Source organism: Aythya marila, assembly GCF_965140915.1.
Source record: "Aythya marila genome assembly, chromosome: 4".
Classification (NCBI taxonomy): domain Eukaryota; kingdom Metazoa; phylum Chordata; class Aves; order Anseriformes; family Anatidae; genus Aythya; species Aythya marila.
Genome location: NC_139045.1, coordinates 9297889 through 9314828, shown reverse-complemented (window position 1 = coordinate 9314828; position 16940 = coordinate 9297889). Strand labels below are relative to the sequence as shown.

At 41.3% G+C, this 16940-nt stretch overlaps 1 protein-coding gene across 2 annotated transcripts in view; it reads left to right on the top strand.

Moving 5' to 3' along the window:
- Positions 1–7036: 7036 nt before the first annotated feature.
- Positions 7037–16940, top strand: part of BMPR1B (bone morphogenetic protein receptor type 1B) — a 252010-nt gene continuing 242106 nt past the window's right edge. For both annotated transcript variants that reach the window (XM_082759776.1, XM_082759775.1), the window contains exon 1: positions 7037–7085. The gene's annotated coding sequence lies outside the window, so the exon portion shown is untranslated. The remainder of the gene's footprint in view (positions 7086–16940) is intronic.

Sequence of the window (16940 nt, the reverse complement as noted above, 5' to 3'; positions counted from 1 at the left end):
GCATAGCTTTTGGTAGATACAAGCTATTTCAGTTTCCTGTTTTCTTCTGACAATGAAACTCCTAAACCCAAGCGGTGCCCTAACAATGTGTCTGGGACACATGGTTCTTTTTCCTGTAGCCCTTATAAGAAAAAACAAAATGCCATGTGAGTCTCTGCATTGGAGCTGCAACATATTCTGTGAGAGTGCTTGGGGGGATAAAAGATGGCACTGGGAAGCCAAGGATCTATCCTGTGAGAACTCTGGGGTAGGGTGTGGAAACTGGCCCTTGTTCTTTTGAGATCGGTCTGTTTTTTAATGGAATAGCTGGATTGACTGGGCCAGAGAAGGAAAGACAATCTATCTAGCCTCTTAGGGCATCCATTGGGGAGAAAAGTCCTTTCCTCAAATGACTTTTTATTGATATCTTTTACTGTAATCAGATACAAAGAAAAGTTACTGCTTATATACAATTTCAATTTTTTTCTTCAGTATTTACCTCTGGGTTGTTTGGTTACTATTTTTATGACTGATAATATGTTTAAGTTTTCTCTTCTCTTTCCTCTTAATAGCATTACAAGGGTTTAAGTTTCTTTGTTAGATTTGTTTGTTTTAGAAGAAAAACTGCAATAGCAAGATTTGGCCCAAATGACTAGCTTTCCAAAGGTTCCGTAACCACCTGATCACACAGCCATTGTGTGTATTGGGAGGATATAAAATAATGAATGTCTTAAATCAGAGCATGAAGACATGGTAGAGCTGCGGGGTGGAGGGTAGGAGATCTGGTGAGTGATTCCTGGATACATTCTTAAGCTGTTCAAAACATTTTCTTGCCAAGAATTTTCTAATTTTTAGAATGAGCTCAAGACAAAGGACCTTTCTTCTTTTCCGGATGTTTTATCCATTGGGATTCACCTGATGCAATGCTCTGTCATTAACTCATCAAAGGGCTGGCTCCTCTGAGCCTCATCAGGAGAAATCCAGGAGGCTAAAACGCTGAAATTCATCTCTGCGTTTGAAAAGAGAGCGGCAGTCCAATGGATTATGTGACATGGCAGATCTTGAAAGCATAGTGCATAGAGGAAGGGGAGGAGTGTCATAAATACAAGGGTATTTGGCTGTTATTTTTAGAGTTGTTTGACTGACAGATAATCATGCAGCAGTGATGTGTGTGGGGAGAGCTAGTGAAATAGTGCTGGAGATGGTTATAGTCTGATGTAACTCCTGAATGATGACAATTCCCTGGCTCATAGTGAGGCTTTATCCCTGACATGCAATGTTCTACATGTCAGCTTTCTTTTGTTTTCCATGGCTTGTTTCTCTTTGCTTTCCACACCACACAACATGGAACAAATGAAAAGGATCCTTTTATGAGATGATGAATGTAATTTGTATTTTTACATATTCCACTTTGGGTGTAGGAGAAATGTACTGTACAGTTGGGCCTGTGGTTGATGAAACGGGTACCCACAAATTGAAGGAAACAGAATTTAAAATGAAATCCCCATTCCTTTCCTCTGGAAGAATGTAACAGCCTCCCAGCATGGGACCTCTCTGTGGTGGGTGGGTCACTGGTGTAGAAACCAACTCTTTTTCTACCCCTGTTCTCCAGATCAAGGGTGACACACTTAGGAAAGGCAAAACAAGCCCAAAGGAAGATTTCAAAAAAATAAATGCATCTTTCTATGGGGATTCTGCTGATTTTTGCCTGTACTTCCATCAGGGTCTCCTCCCTTCTCCTTGTCTCTGGATAACAGTAAATAACTAAGACAGTTTTGTTCCAAGAACTTCCTTTTGCTGACTCAAGACCAAGCCTGTATCCTTATTCTGATGTCTTGAGGAATACTTAGATCTTTTACCGGCATTCTGCACAAGGTTGAATTTCATCCCTTGTGACTATACAGCTGCATTTAGGGGGAACTGCTGTTATTGCATTAAATCAGTCAGTTCACGCTCTCCAGAAAGCTCATCCCTTTTCAAGGGTTTAAATCCAAGAGGGAATTCCATTAATATTAAATAACATTACAGTATAGGAAGAATTAGAATATTTCTATCTATACCCTATTTAGGAATAACAAGCAGTAAATATGCCACACTATGCAAGTCCTAAATTAAGGAGCTGTAAGAAGAAGAAAATACATAAAATATAACCCATAGTAGTGAAACAAAATTACTATTATAAAAGAATGATGACAGACTTGCTTTTAATTAACATAACACCTGTTGGATTAAATTTCAAAGAAATGATCAAAGAAAATACTGTAGCACTAAACAAGCCTTATAGTAAGTGTTCAATAGATCAAAACCTTTAAAAGTATTTCAAAGTAGTATGAGATGTAAAAGGTGGAAAAAAAATCAGGGATTATGTTGGGATTATGCTGAAACTTGACTAAAGGACCAGCACTCCTGAACAAATAACATTACATTAAGCTAATTAGACTTCAGAATATGAAATTGTTAAAGTTTGCTATCTCAGCTGTTTCTTTAAACTGGAAAAGGGATTAATCCATATTATAAAAATAGTTAGTGGTTCATAGGGCAGAAGCTATAAAATACTGCTGAAGGTTGGAAAAACAATAACAAAATCCACCAAAAAACTGAGTCTGAATTCCCATTCTTTGGAGCTCTTAGGCATGTGAAGAGGACTTTTGCTGGACCTGGGTGCACAGGTTCGATCAGCAAGGCAACATGTACCTAGGTGCTCTGGGATGTGCCCCACATCCTCAGTATTTTGTCTCCAGTTGAAGACTGAGTAGCTTAACTGAAGCTAAAAACGTTATAGGCAACAGATTTATTTTTCATCTGAGGGCATTCTTCCCCGCTGCTATTGTCCTAGAGACAAGCATTTGTTTTTATTCCTTTAAAGTTCCTCTAAAGGCTGCTGCGCTGTAAGCTTTCTTCTTTAGTGAAGAGGTCTAGCCTTCAGTTCTGAAGGCTTTCAAGCCCTGTTTAAATCAATAAGAACTGTGAGTGCCAGAAATCTGTAAGGAGAGGAGCCCGGCACATTGCAACTTGCAGAGGATGTTATGGCTGACTGCTGGCTCCTCTTGCTGGTAGAAGATGCTGAGGCAGGCAGCCAGCTGCTCTCCCCAGGAGGGAGTTAGTCCCTGGATCTCAGTTTGGGAACTGCTGTCTTAAATAATTCTGTTCAAATACAGTGCCTTTTATGTTCTTTCCAATTCTCCGTCCCTCTCACAATTACCATTTCACATGGGAAGCATGTACCCTTTCTTCTTGTTCCTCTCCTTTTATTGAGATGGGTTTTTCAGTACTATACTTTTGTAATACATATTCAAACACATACATGTGCATATGCTTTGTATGGCAGAGGGAGGTAACAAGAGGCATGCTTTACCCCGACCTTGTAAAGTTTGCACAGCAAACACAGAATCAGACTGCTGCATACAAATAAGCACAACTTGAATCTACAGATTACATGTGGATCATGTGGATCAACTCTTGGTTGTTAAAATGTTTTATTTGTAGTATGCGTATTTAAAAAAAAAAATAAAACTGGGGGGGTGATCAGTATACCTGTTCCACAAAATAATTTCTGACAAAAAGAATATGGCAACTGCCTTTTTCTTGAGTCATTTTCTGGCTGGCTGATGGAGGATTTTGATAGATGGCTGTCACAGTTAAAGGGTGGATCTGAAGATCACAGCACTGCATTTCAGGCACTATACCTCCAGCAAACAGGCGGTAGAGAGCCATCAGCTATAATCTGTGAGTAAACAAAGACAAATGAAGTTTGGTATTGACTTTTGAAGATGGGATGTAATCATGTTACAGAACTGTAAGAAAGCCATGAAATGTCGTATGCTTCTGTCTGCACAGTGAAGAGCAAAGTCTAGTTAATCTGGCGTGGTAACGCTATTTCTTCCTGCGTTACTGAAACCTGCAACTTTGGGCAGGAAAAACAATGTTGGGAATATAGGAATAAACTGTTTGCATGTGTTTCGCTTTTGTGAAATACATTGGGCTATTTTTGCAAGCTGACTTCTGTTTACTATGTAGCTCTTCATAAGACAGAGAGAACGCAACTGTTTGGGAAAGAGGCACAGCATTAACTTCTAGAATAGAAAGGATTATGTCGTCTTGCCTGAACGCAGACAAAAAGTGAAGAGATCACACAATATTTGTTTTACCACTGGATAGCTTATTTGCATGTGTTTTGTGGGAGATCTCCTCGACTGACAACATACAGCATCCAAAGGAATTGCAGAGCAATAATGTAGTGCTCAGCGCTTTGAGGTCAGGAAGGTGAAAGCATGCTGAAAACTTTGCCAGGAGGCTTGAGCATTTTTGTGGTTTCATCTGTTTACCTTAGCAATGATAGAAGATTTAAGCAATTACCCGGCAACCTCAAACAGTCTCATTTGGAAATACTACATCTGCTTTACAGTATCATCACTGTGAGCTCAATATTTTGAGCATCTTAATTCAAGTGTTGTTTTAATGAGGTCTCATGTAATTAGGGGTTAAAGAATGGTGGCTGAAGTGATCCATTTAGAAAAGATTAGTTGGAGGTTGTGAAGAGGAAGCTCATGCTTTCGTTAGAGCTCAGTCTGGGGCTGAATAGCTTCTGTGGCTGTTGATTCACAGCAGCTCTGAAGGGCATGCCTCTTTGAAGAGTTGCTGTATGTTTTCAAGGAAATTGGTAAGCAAGGCTTGCTCGTTTTTGGCTGCACACTGGCATTGTAGCAGTATAGCACAAATCCTTGACTCTCTTATGCTCAAGATACGTAATTATTTCGTGCTTCAAAGAAAACCACAGTTTTCAGTCTCTCGGTTCTCCAGTGTGAAGCAAAGGTGTTCATAACACCTCTTTTCTCATTGCCAACTATTTCACTTTACAGCACTTTCTAGTTCTATTAAACCTACCTTTTGTTCCTTTTCTATTTATTTTTGTCTCCTCTCCCCTTTAATCTCTCTTTATTACTTCCTGAGTTTTTCCCCACTTTGAGATCTGTTTTCTAGGTTTCTCTTGCCAGTGCAGCATGGGGTAGTTATTCAGCTGTTTTCTAGAAGAGCAACTGCTTCTATTTATCTCTGCCTTCCCTTGTTTGTCTGCAGGAGGCAAACAGAAAAGGGGAAACCAATTAAGAAGTAGTGTCATCTGAGAGAGAAACTTTAGGCTCACAATAGAAAATATATCTGCATTATAATGAGCAGAGGCTAAGTTACAGACCAAAAAACTGTGGGTCATGAAGTGCACAACAATAACTTTTATGTACAGGTTTCACAAAATAGCTGCTCAGAAATATCACTGAAGCAGGCTTTGTCCTTAGATTTCCACTGTTTTCATCTCTTGTCTCAGCTAGCAATAAGTCTTTTTCAATATTTCATCCCTCCTGGCTCTGGTTTTGAATGAGGTGTATGAAAAATAGAAAAAATGTCCACAGCGTTGGATCTTTCCAACACTGAGGTTTGGGCCTAAGAACACAGAGGTGCAGTGAAAAAAGCAGCTCTCCTTCCTCGCTGAAGCTACTTTGCTCACTCTTCCACGTAGCTGCCTTAAAACATTAATGCAGTCTTTTCAGTCTTTAAGTTAAATGCTCTGAGCAAAAGGGGAATGGACTAGCTTCTGTGGATATGAACATATTAATCCTCTCAGAAACCAAGGGAGAGTATTAACTCTTCTAAGTGTGGGAAATAGAAGCTATCTACGAGGCTAGTGTCTGTACTATCAGTGAGCGTGGCCCAGGAGATCTGCAGTCTGAATTGGCTGGTGCTGAGGACTTAGTGTTCAGACCAAGGCACTCAACCTGGCTTCAGCCTAGCCTGGTGCATGGGGTGCAGGTGGGACCCAAAGCCTGTTAGCTGTGCCCCTGGGATGCTTTTATGGCTTACTACTTGCAGCCTGTGTGTTGGGATTGCTCCGCAGCTTGCTTCAAAGTGTGCTCCTGATGCACGGTAAAACATTACTGTAGTTGCGTGTCAAGTGTTCCCATTCTGAATTCACCTTTTTCTCTGAAGTTGCAAACTTTATCACGTGTTATAACAGACTAAATTGTGCTCAGAAACTTTTAATATGTTAACTAGAGCTGCTGATCACTTACTGATCAATTGCAGCAAATGGTAAAGCTGTGGTAAAACAGTACTAAGGTCAAACACTCTGGGCTGATTTTTTACTGTTGTGCCTGTAAGGTGCTGTGGGACAGTGCTGACTGCTTCTGAGGTGTAGTATGACTTAGAGCAGGAACATCTACAGTGGGGACTGGTACAGCCTACGCTTAGCAATAAATTACTGCTGATGCTATAAATTCCACACAGGACAGTTTAGGTTGGAAGGAACCTTAAAGACCATCCAGTTTCAACTCCCTGTCATGGGCAGGGACAGGTTCCACTAGGCCATGCTGAACAAAGCTTTGTGCAGCCTGGCTTGAACACCTCCAGGGATGGGGCATCCACAGCTTCTCCGGGTAACCTGTTCAACTCCCTCACCACCTTCAGAGTCATGAATTTCTTCCTAATATCTAATCTCAGTCTACCCTCCTTTAGTTTAAAGACATTACTCCTTGACCTATCACTACACCCCCTGACAGAGTCCCTACCCAGCTTTCCTGTAGACCCCTTCTAGGTACTGGAAAACCACTGTAAGGTCTCCCCGGAGCCTTCCCCTTCTCCAGGCTGAGTAACCCCAGCTCCCTCAGCCTGTCCTCATAGGAGAGGTGCTCCAGCCCCTTGATCATCCCCGTGGCCCTCCCCTGGCCTCGCTCCAGCAGCTCCACGTCCCCCCCGCGCTGGGGCCCCCGCTGAACGCAGCACCCTCCAGGTGGGACCCTCGCGAGTAGCGGGGACCCAGCTCATTTTCGGAGGGGCTGTTCCCCCTGCTCTCCGTTTCTTATTGAAGGGGATCAGTGGGGTCGCCTCGCCCCCCTCGCAGCCCCCGGGGCCGCGTAGGGCTCTGAGGAGGCGGCGGCTCCGCGCCGGCCGCCCGCGGGGGGGCGGCGGCCGATGCTCGGCGGCCGATGCTGGGCGGGCTGTGCGCTCACTAGTGGGAGCTGGAGAGGGCGAGAGGAGGGGAACGGCAGCAAAAAAAATAAATAAATCCCAAAGCCAAGTGGAGCGGCTGAGGCGGGCGGCGGCCGCGGGGAGCCCCGGTAAGGCGGGCGGGGAGGGGGAGGCTGTTGCGGGGTGAGGAGGGGGCTGCCCGGTCACACACGGGGGGCTTGGTCGGGTCGTGCCCTGCCACGAGCTCCCGGAGCCGGTCCGGTTTGCTTCATGGCAGGGGGTGATGGAGAAGGGGGTGAAACGGTGAGGATGGGTCCCCAGAAAGCGCTCAGCGTGCTCCCGTTTGCAGCTCGGATGCTTCCCAAGGGCTGCTGTCTTTACAGCCCTCGTTGGTTTTCCTTTTTTTTTTTTTTCCTTCTTTTTCACGAACTCCTCTGATCGCCCACTTGACCCCCCGTGCAAACTTTCAGCATCTGCAGCGTGCTGTGGCAAGGATTTGGGGGCTTTAACTTTGCCCTGTGTCTAAACTCACTCTGTTTGATAGCGCCTATGTCTTGCATAGCAATAGGTAACGAGGAGTTGGTCCCTGTTCCCCTCCGTGCCACTCACAGTTTCATAAGCTTACAGCACGTCCTCTCCTTTTCAGCCTGGAAAGCTCTCTTTAGCTTCATTTTAAGCTGATCTTAAGGGAAATTGGTGCAACCATCGTTAATTTTGAGAACGGATTGCTCTGAACCGCAGAGGTGACAAAGTTAGGATGCTGGAGGGTATGGCTCAGGGACTGACTCGTGGAGGCAGCGTGTGGTGACTTGACAGCGGTGGCCGTGAGACTGCTACAGAGGACGGGCTCGCCTCTGTCAGCAGTGGCACCGCTCGCTCCTGTTTGCTTTTCCTGCCAGGGTTGCATTTCTTTCAAAGTTTTCTCTCAAAGCAACCAAAAAAACCAAAGTGGCATTCTGCCATTAGAGCGGCATGATGAATTCATAATATACTCGAGAGTTCTCTGGTTCGCGTGTTGAAATTCTGTTTTGTTATGAAACACTTGCCCAGTTATTTCGAAATAAGGAACCCATCACAGCAAATGCAACCTAGGGGCCTTGGGTGCCTTCCCGCAGCCTGCTACCCTGCTTGGCTTCAGCTGAGCTGCTTGTGAGTGACACTTGCACAACTGGGGGGAAAACTCAGTCCTCTGGGATAGTTGTTTCAGTATTTATCTCTACGTATTTGTCTGTGTGCATCACCGAAATAATACGGGTCAACATACTGAATGCTCTGGCTTCAACTTGGCACTTAAGTATGTGCTGAATTTTAAGGGTATGAGTGAGTGGGTCTGCTTTAATTGGTGTGCTCGTGTAATTAAAGTGATGCGTGTTCTGGATGCTTTGCTGTGCTGAGGCCAGAGTGCTCCTTGCTTTGCAGCACCAAGCCCTCAGGTCTTGAAACTCCCTTTTAAAGAGGTTTGGTTGGTAATAATGTAAACTGACAGATTCACAAAGGCTGTTCCCAGAGTCTCGTCTTTCCTGCCTGTTTCTGTCATTCTTCTGTGTGTATTGTTTCTTAGAAAACAAGAGGTTCAATACGTAAGACATAATATCTGTTGCCAGGTGCAAGGAAACAATGAGAGGAAGTCTGATGCTCAGGTGGGAAATGATGTGTTACTACTCCTGAGAAATATGATTAATGTGTGTTTTTTTTTTTTTCTTGTATTTTTTTTTTACATGAATGTTTATGTGCTGCTCTATTTCTTAACCACTGACTGCTTGTCATTGACTACAAAGCAGCTACCTAGAGTGTAAATCCTGTGGAGAAGGGACTGCTTTGCATTGTCTGACATACAGAGTGCCTGACGGAGTGAGCTTTGGGGTGAGGGGTGGGACTGTGTGTGTGTGTGTCTGTCCCAAAGAGATGAAGTCATTTATAGCCTTTTGGTAGAGCATGGAATAAAGCAGAAAAGCCTCCCTAAAACTTGTGACAGCTGTTTTCTTCTGACTGCAGGGTAGTTGCAGGGGTTGCATATAGGCCAATGTGGTTCTCTTGGTTGCCATTGCTCTGCTGAAGAAATTGAATAGGCTTTGTAGATACATCAGTATTCGACTCATTCATGCCAGAGTAATACATATCACTATATTGTAAATATTTAACAAAACTAGATTGATTAGCAGTACTTTGTAGAGTCAACTAGAATATATTATTTTTTTTTTTTTCTGTGTGCATCACTGAAATACCAGGATAGATGAAGCCCTGAGCAACCTGATCTAGTGGGTAGTGTCCTTGCCTATGGTAAGGGGGTTGGAACTAGATGACCTTTGAGGCCCCATCCAACCCAAGCCATTCTGTGATATTTTACATATTATCAATTGGATTTTCTTTATTTTTGAGAGAGAAGCTACTATATTTATACTGTTTGAATGAGCTGGGGATTTGGCTGCTGATAAGCAAAATTAGGAGGAAGGTGAGTAGAAAACATTTTTTGTCTGAAGTTTTCATGTACCAAACCATTTTCTGCATCAGTGCGTGTTTCAGACTGGATTTGCTTCTGATAAGTGGATAACTGCTTTATTCTTTCTGCTTTGTGTCTGGTGGAGGTAGCAAAAATGTAACAAGGGTTATCCGATAAGGTTTCCAAAAAGTCAACAAATTGTGACATTCTGATGATATCTGAAAATTAGATCATGCTTTTTATCAGCAAGCTTGTTCTTTTGAGTGTATGAAAGGAAGAAAGATCTATGTTTTTTGTAAGGGATGGACTTTTTTTTTTTTTTTTTTTGTAGTAAGGAAGTGATTTTGAGGTAACTAAAATACTTCATAAAGTAGTGTTAGATTGCATTATACCAGGCTTGTCATGCATTACATTACTGAGTTTACCTTTCTCTGCTTAAAATGTCAACACCTCATCAAGCTGTAATGAAATTCCTGAGTGATCAATTCTTCTTTATGATCAGTTTGAGCATCGTTGTGTGTGTACAAGCAGGCGTGTGCTTCTATCGCCAGTGTGCACGCAGAGGTGCAGAGCTGTGTCTCTGGCACCCAGGCAATATGTTACAGTTGTTCTCATCCACGGAGTGTGCTGCAGGTATTTGATAGGAAGCAAAACCCAAGGAAGACTATATTCTTCAGCATTGCATCTCCAGTCTGGGTTCCCTGGTAGATGAGTGGTGAGTTCCTGTTCCAGCCTTTCTCACCACAGGGATGTATTTTCAGTCCAGCTGCCTGCTTTTCTGCCACTTGGCAGAGTGACTATTTCTTAGGCCACTAATCCTTTATCAGGTTTGGTTATAATTGGCCAGTAGGTTCAAAACTTGTTAGCAAGGGGCCGTCAGACTGCTTTATCTGCAGATAAACATGTCTGAATGTTTCCTTGTGAAAGTAGGTGGAGAGGGTTGTTTTCTTCATCTAGTGGTGAAAAGGCCAGCAGGGAGGGTGTTTTCAGCAGAGACTTTAATTACCATTTTCAGCCCTATATGGTTGATGCATAGTCATCTGTGGTGGCTTACAGGACCACAGGTATGGGTCCGTGGAGCGTGCAAAGTTTGAGGAGATGGGCGCAAACCGCAGAGTGTAATAAAGAGTAAAGGCTGGAGTAGCGATGTGGGTGCAGGGAAGAATGCCCTGAAGGTAGTTTCTCTGTTTAAATCTTCCAGAAGGATGTTTTTCAAGCGGTACATGAACTGTAAGTATGCAGGGACTTGAATGCGTGCTGATGTTCGGAGGTTTTTTCCCCCGGAAATTGATTTTATTACATGTTGAAAATTAATCCAGTGCTGATGTCAAAATAAGTTATTAGGAACCTCTACATTTTTATGTCATTAAGCCAAAGACTGTAGTTCCGCTAACTGGAATGCATAAAGGCATGCAATTAAAATGTATGTGCTTTAAATACACCTCTTTTTGTAACAAATGTAAAAGCTCCTGTCTGAAACAAAAGCAAGCAAAATTTGTTTGGTATTCAGAAAGATTTTATAGGTAAAGCCCAATATCCAAAATGGGTTGTATATATTTATAAAGCAGCCACTTAAAAGTTTTCAGAAGGTTACGCTATCCAAGATTTATTCCCTGAAGCTACAAATGTATTTGCTCATGCATAACTTCACTGAGGAATACTTAACTTGAACAAAATTCTGCACTTGCAGGTTTGTAGAATCAAGACCTTAATTAGCTCTAGGTTAATTTCCCTCCCCCCCTTAATTAAAAACAGAGGTCAACTAAGGATCAGATGAGACCTTACAACTATCTTCTTACCAGTAATAGCTATTCTGATATGTATTTCAATTTCAGTATAATCTCAGACCTTTTGTCCAATTCTCTGTTACTTCATTCTTACCAATTTTGGCCAAGGAAGTAGCTGTATTTAAAAGCAAACAGTAGAAGTGAACTGTTGAATCGTGCACTGTTTTTTTTTTTTTTTGTTTTTTGTTTTTTGTTTTTTTTTTTTGTGGGGGGGACGGAAAATACTGTGGGCAAAATAATAGACTAATTCTTATTGGACTGATAATGTGTATGCAATGAACAGAGTTTGGCTAGTTTCTTGTCTAGCTTACATATGCAAATACATCTTGATCTGTAAATTGAGTCAAATATTATTTTCATCTTCATGTGTCTGCCAATTTCTCTTTGCCATCAGAAGTGATGATGAAATGACATACAAATATGCACATAAAATGCAGTGCAGAGGGTATAGGAGGGTATACATGCAGGCTAAATCGCTGCTAGTCAGATTTGATTCAGAGGCTGCTGATTGTAGGCACTGTATGTACGTGAGAAGATTTGGACAAGGCAAACAAATTCTTGCTTCTGTGCCAACTGTATTGCAAAGTCAGGACAGTGTAATGGAGATAAGGCTAATTAGCTATTTGCATTTGCTACTGAAGTTGGATGAACTTTTTTTTCCTCCTAACAGGGAATTTCTCTTCAGGCATAAATATCCAGTAGAGTTTGTTAAAATGAATGTAGCAAGACTTGTAGCCTGCAGAAATGCAAATAATTGCATACAAGCATCATAGACTTCTTTTATTCATAGGCAAGTCTTGTAGGGTCTTGTCTTCCCGGAGAATTGAAGCAGAGAAACCCTTCAAGCTGAGCCAGGTCCTGGTGCTTCAAGGAGATGACATGGGGCTGGTCCCTAATGGCCCTGCAACTCAGCTCGTCAACTAGGATGCAGGCACAAGTACCCCTCAAACAGCTTGGATTTGCTGGGTCAGGAATGAGGTCAACCTCAAGCTGCTGATGTTGACAGACAGAGTGAAACTTCAGTTACTCGAAAGACTGCTTTATGCATTCCTATTTAAAACATATTAAAGATATTGTCTTTTTCCTTTATTCACAAATATTCCTAGTCAGGCATTGAGGGCTGCTATATCCGACACCTTGAAGCTGTTGTGAACACGAAGCTTTGAGGCTGTGCTGTGTTTAGGGTTTAAAAGATAAGTATAATTTCTGTTTGGGAGATGGTAAGAAGTGTGTTGATTTAGGATTGCTAATGTGTTGTTTTTTTTTTTTTTGCGTGTGTTCAAACTGCAGTCTGCCTAGCTCTGTGGTTTTCACAGGATACCCATCACTGTCACATGAAGTGAGCTTCTTATGACAGGAAACATTCCTCCCACGATATTAAACTCCTTGTTAAAGTTTACTTTGGCACAGATACAATTACATGACTATAGCTAAAGAGCAAAACCATTTTCCTCTAGAATTTTGGCATTAATTGGAAATGGATGGTAAATTCTGTGGATTTATTTAGGGCTAACTCTATTTAAATAGGGTGTGTAAGCTATGCTTGCCAGCAGTGTATGAGCAGCAATGGCATCACATAGATGCATATTTGTGTTTTATGGAAGGAATAAGATATTTTTTTTTTTTTCCTGACAGCTGTTGCAGCAGCAGGCAGACCAATATTTCTGTATTTGCAGAGGTGGATGAGAACACTTAACTTGAAGATTATTATTATTTTTTGATATATTCATACTACAACAGTTTAGTCTTGACTACAAACAAGCCAGGGGTACGTACCCACCACCACTTACAGTGGGGTTTACATTGTGCTGCAGGGCTGTTCAGTGTGATAGGGGCAGTGCTGAGGGAGGACCTGCAGGGACCAATAGTGTACTTCAATTAAAAATGAAAGAACATAAAGAGAACTTTAAACATTTCTGCTCCAAAATCTATTCGCAGGGTGTCATCAAGCTTTTCCATAGCTACATTATGGATTTTTTCAGGACTTTCATTTTGAGTGAAGTTTGCTTTCCTGACAAGAACTGACACGTGATCTGCACGACATGCAGGCTATGGTTTGAATGAGTGTAATTTTCTTATAACTTGCCGTTTTTTTTAAAGGTTTCATGGAAGTCATTGGTTATTTGAGTATCAGGGCTTTCTTTTGAAAAACAGAAGCAAAGTGAAATGAAGAATTTCTAATCTTCTTGGTTGTAAAGTTTATTCTTATTTTTTTGAGGCGTGGCTCATAGGTGTTTGACTTGTATGTTTAATGCCATTGGATTTACTTAATTTGTGTGTAAATGTTTTGCTAGTCTTCTGCAAAAGAGTAAATTTCATATTTAATGCAGGACTGAATTTTTCTAATTCACCTTGCCAGTTGAGGCAACATGACTTGGAATGGTGTGAAGAAACGAGAGCCTGTCAAAAGGGTTTGATCTATTTTTATACTGCCCTTCTGCTCTCAAATGCTGTACATATATTTGAAATTATTAATCCCAATGTCATTTCTTTCCTTAGTAGCATTTCAGCTACTTCTGTGAACCATTCTTGGCAGTTCTTCTCTTACTGCAAATTTAATAAAAACTTAAACTGCATGATTATCTTTTTAAATTGAGATATTCTTATGGGTGTAATCATGGATGCTAAATCTCCTTAGGAGTTGGTGAGACCTTTGCCTGCAGGAGTTGTCTTACATGTGTTGAAATACTCTTGAATTTTTTTTTTTTTTGTGTGCTAGTCATACTGAGATACTGGTCTTGGCTCAAAGGTGTAAAAAGTAAACTACAAAGAGTCCAACTGATTAAATGTAGTGCTCTGAAGGAAATTAATGATTTGATGGCTGAGTTAAACTTTTAGAACTGCTTTTCCATAAAGCTATAAAGCTGGGGACCTAAATGAGCAACTGCTTTGGGAACTTTTGGAGCCTATGCTATGCCTAGGTCTTTTTTTTTTTTTTTTTTTTTTCCCCTGGAAGATGGGGTCTAAAACTCAGCAGATGGTGGGAATGTGCTTGGTCTGTATCAGTGTGAAAACGCCTTCCATGGTCTTCTATCATCCCCAGCTGTGATGTGAGATAAAACTGTTGAACCAGATGATCATATATGTTTTTTTCCAGCCTAAATGATTCTGATTCTGTTACCCCAGATACTGTTTGCAGGCAGAGTAAGGAAATTAGGTGAAGTCTGAGTTGGCCCAATGCAGAAGTGAATGGTTGAAAATAACCTTCCTCAAATCCACTCTTCTCATCAGTGACCTCAGTAACACCAAATTAAACAATACTTTCAAATAATGCTTGGCAGATGTCAAGGGGTAGAAAAGGAGGGCATCAGATTTTTTTCTTTTTCTGCAACTAATATCTGAAGAAAATGTATTACATTGAAAACAGAGGAATAAAGCCCCCAGGAAGATGCTGTGTTTGGGTTGTCTCCCCAGCAATACCAACACAGGTCCTGTAAAATTGCTACGTTTGGCTTTGGTGTTCTGAATAGACTAACTGGTAATTACAGTTTGGCATACAGGGTTTGAGGTGATGGATAGGTAACACTGGTGGTAGATGCTGAGATCCTGTTGGACTGGTGTTAAGCAAGGTAGGTTCAGTGCACTGAAACAAATCCTGCCAGTTGTCTGATGGTTCAACCATGCTTCTGTGAGAGGCAATAGCAAAGGACAGTGCTGTCAGCCCAAGTCTGGAGCAAGAAAGCAAACAGAAGAATTTGCAGAGGAAGGTCAGGACTGTTACAACATTTCCGACCCCCCCCCCCACACACACACACACATTGGCTGAGGGGCAAGTTTTGTTACTTGAGGCAGCAGCTGTATATGTGTGCTATTAACACATAAATCATGGCAAACATTTGAAAGGATTATGATAAAATCCTTGAAGCAAGTTCAGTGTTTCTTCTCATCCCTGGCTCTGGTGTTGACCCTTTCCTTTTGTCTGCACATTATAGAAGTCATAGCTATAATGTAGCCTTCATGTAAGGAACAAGATGATTTTTTAAATAGGTTGATTCTCTTCTTAAATTATTATAGGCTGTAGTAAAATCACGCTTAAGTTGACGTACTTGTCTAGCAGAAAAAAATCTGCCCCTTAAATATTGTTGCTGTCCTGGGGAGCAGTTGCAAACCCAGACAGCCCTTCAGGGGTGACCACTGGTAGATCACCACTGGTTTGGCGGCTAGATTTCAAAGCATGCACATGCATCTCTGGTGCTAGCTAGCTTTGAGCTGTCTGAGTACTTGGCACCTTTAAAAATGAAATATTACCTCTCTTATTTTGCTTGTTTACTGCAAGTTTTAGTTCAGATTTGTAAGCCCTTTGAACTGTCCCAGGTGATCTGTCTTTTCAGAGAAAAACGTGCTAATTTACAGGTGATTTTTCTCATTCTAACAGATGTTGATCCAGTTACCCTCTTGCATCTAGAGAGAACATGTAAGAGGACTAACCAACTTAATTAGTGGCTTTTCTTTGTGGTGTTTTCTTTTTGATGACTGGAAATCATCGCAGAGCAGTTACAGCACCTTTGAACTACATCTTGAACCCTGTAAGCCATATCATCAAATAAGTGGAGGTAGAGAAAAGGAAGAAACAATGCACAGATATCAAAAGTTGTGGGGAACTCTGCATAGAACAACCTTTTCTAAATCCCATCTTTCTCTAAAGTATGTAAGGAGAAGCAAATGACCCATGGGCCGTTTTCTTGAAAATGCCTGTATGTGAAAGAGGGCTATGAGGGTGATTTTTATCCCATGTGAGGCATTGCCAAAGACATCACATACATCTGTGTGCTAATCTTTGCTGAAGGAGGAAGGATACCATATGATGGTGACACTGATAATGTGCATGTTGGGGTGGGATGGGTACATGCAGTTCTGGACCGTACCACAAGGGATGCACGTGTGAAGTCATTAATCTCAGGGCTTTATTGCATTTTTTCCTCCTACAGCTTTTCAGCCCACACACAGCTTTAGGCTACAGACACTGCCTTTTCCAGCAGATAGCCTATTGCACAGGAAGATGAGTACAAAGTAGGAGACTTTCTGAATGAACTGATACAGTAAACCTTTCTGTGCATATTCTTAAATGCTATGAGCTTGTTTCAGAGGCCCAGAGTCTGCAGCTATAAACCTAGGATGTCTTTGTCCCTCCTTTTATTTTCTTAATTGCCCTCAAATATGGTAGAAATACAGCTGTATGCTTACATACAGATGTAAGTAAAGGCCTATGCAGGCCAAGATTTAGATTTTTAGTAAGATAAACAGCTGGTTTTGTAGTTAAAAACTGGTACTAATGACCTTTAAAAGACTGCTCCTTCTCTACTTCTCTGACTTCTGTAATGTCAGGAAATGCACCGCAGTTGACAGGTTAAAGTCAAAGGCTTCTATTGTTATAAATGTGTGTAATTTGGGGGATGCAAACATTTTCATTTTTTAAGATCAGTTGTATCCTATATTATAGGCTGTTGCATGCACTTCTAAAATAGTTGTCTACATTTGAATCCATTCATTTCTTTATGATGTTTCTTCCATATGGCTCTGAAAGGGAAAATATTTTGAAAGGAAATGCTTTTTAAAATGCTTTTTAAGATGCTTGTATATCTGGGTTAAATATTTATGTGGCATTTATTACTTTAATGCACCAAGAATGAAATTAAATTATCTGCTGGAAAAAAAAAAAAGGAAAAAGAAGATCAAAACAGAAGTTTTGAGAAGTACCCTTTGAAAATAATTTCATTTAAGTATTATTAAAATATGTGGTAAAATGTGTTGCAAATGATAACTCCTTAATTTGGTAA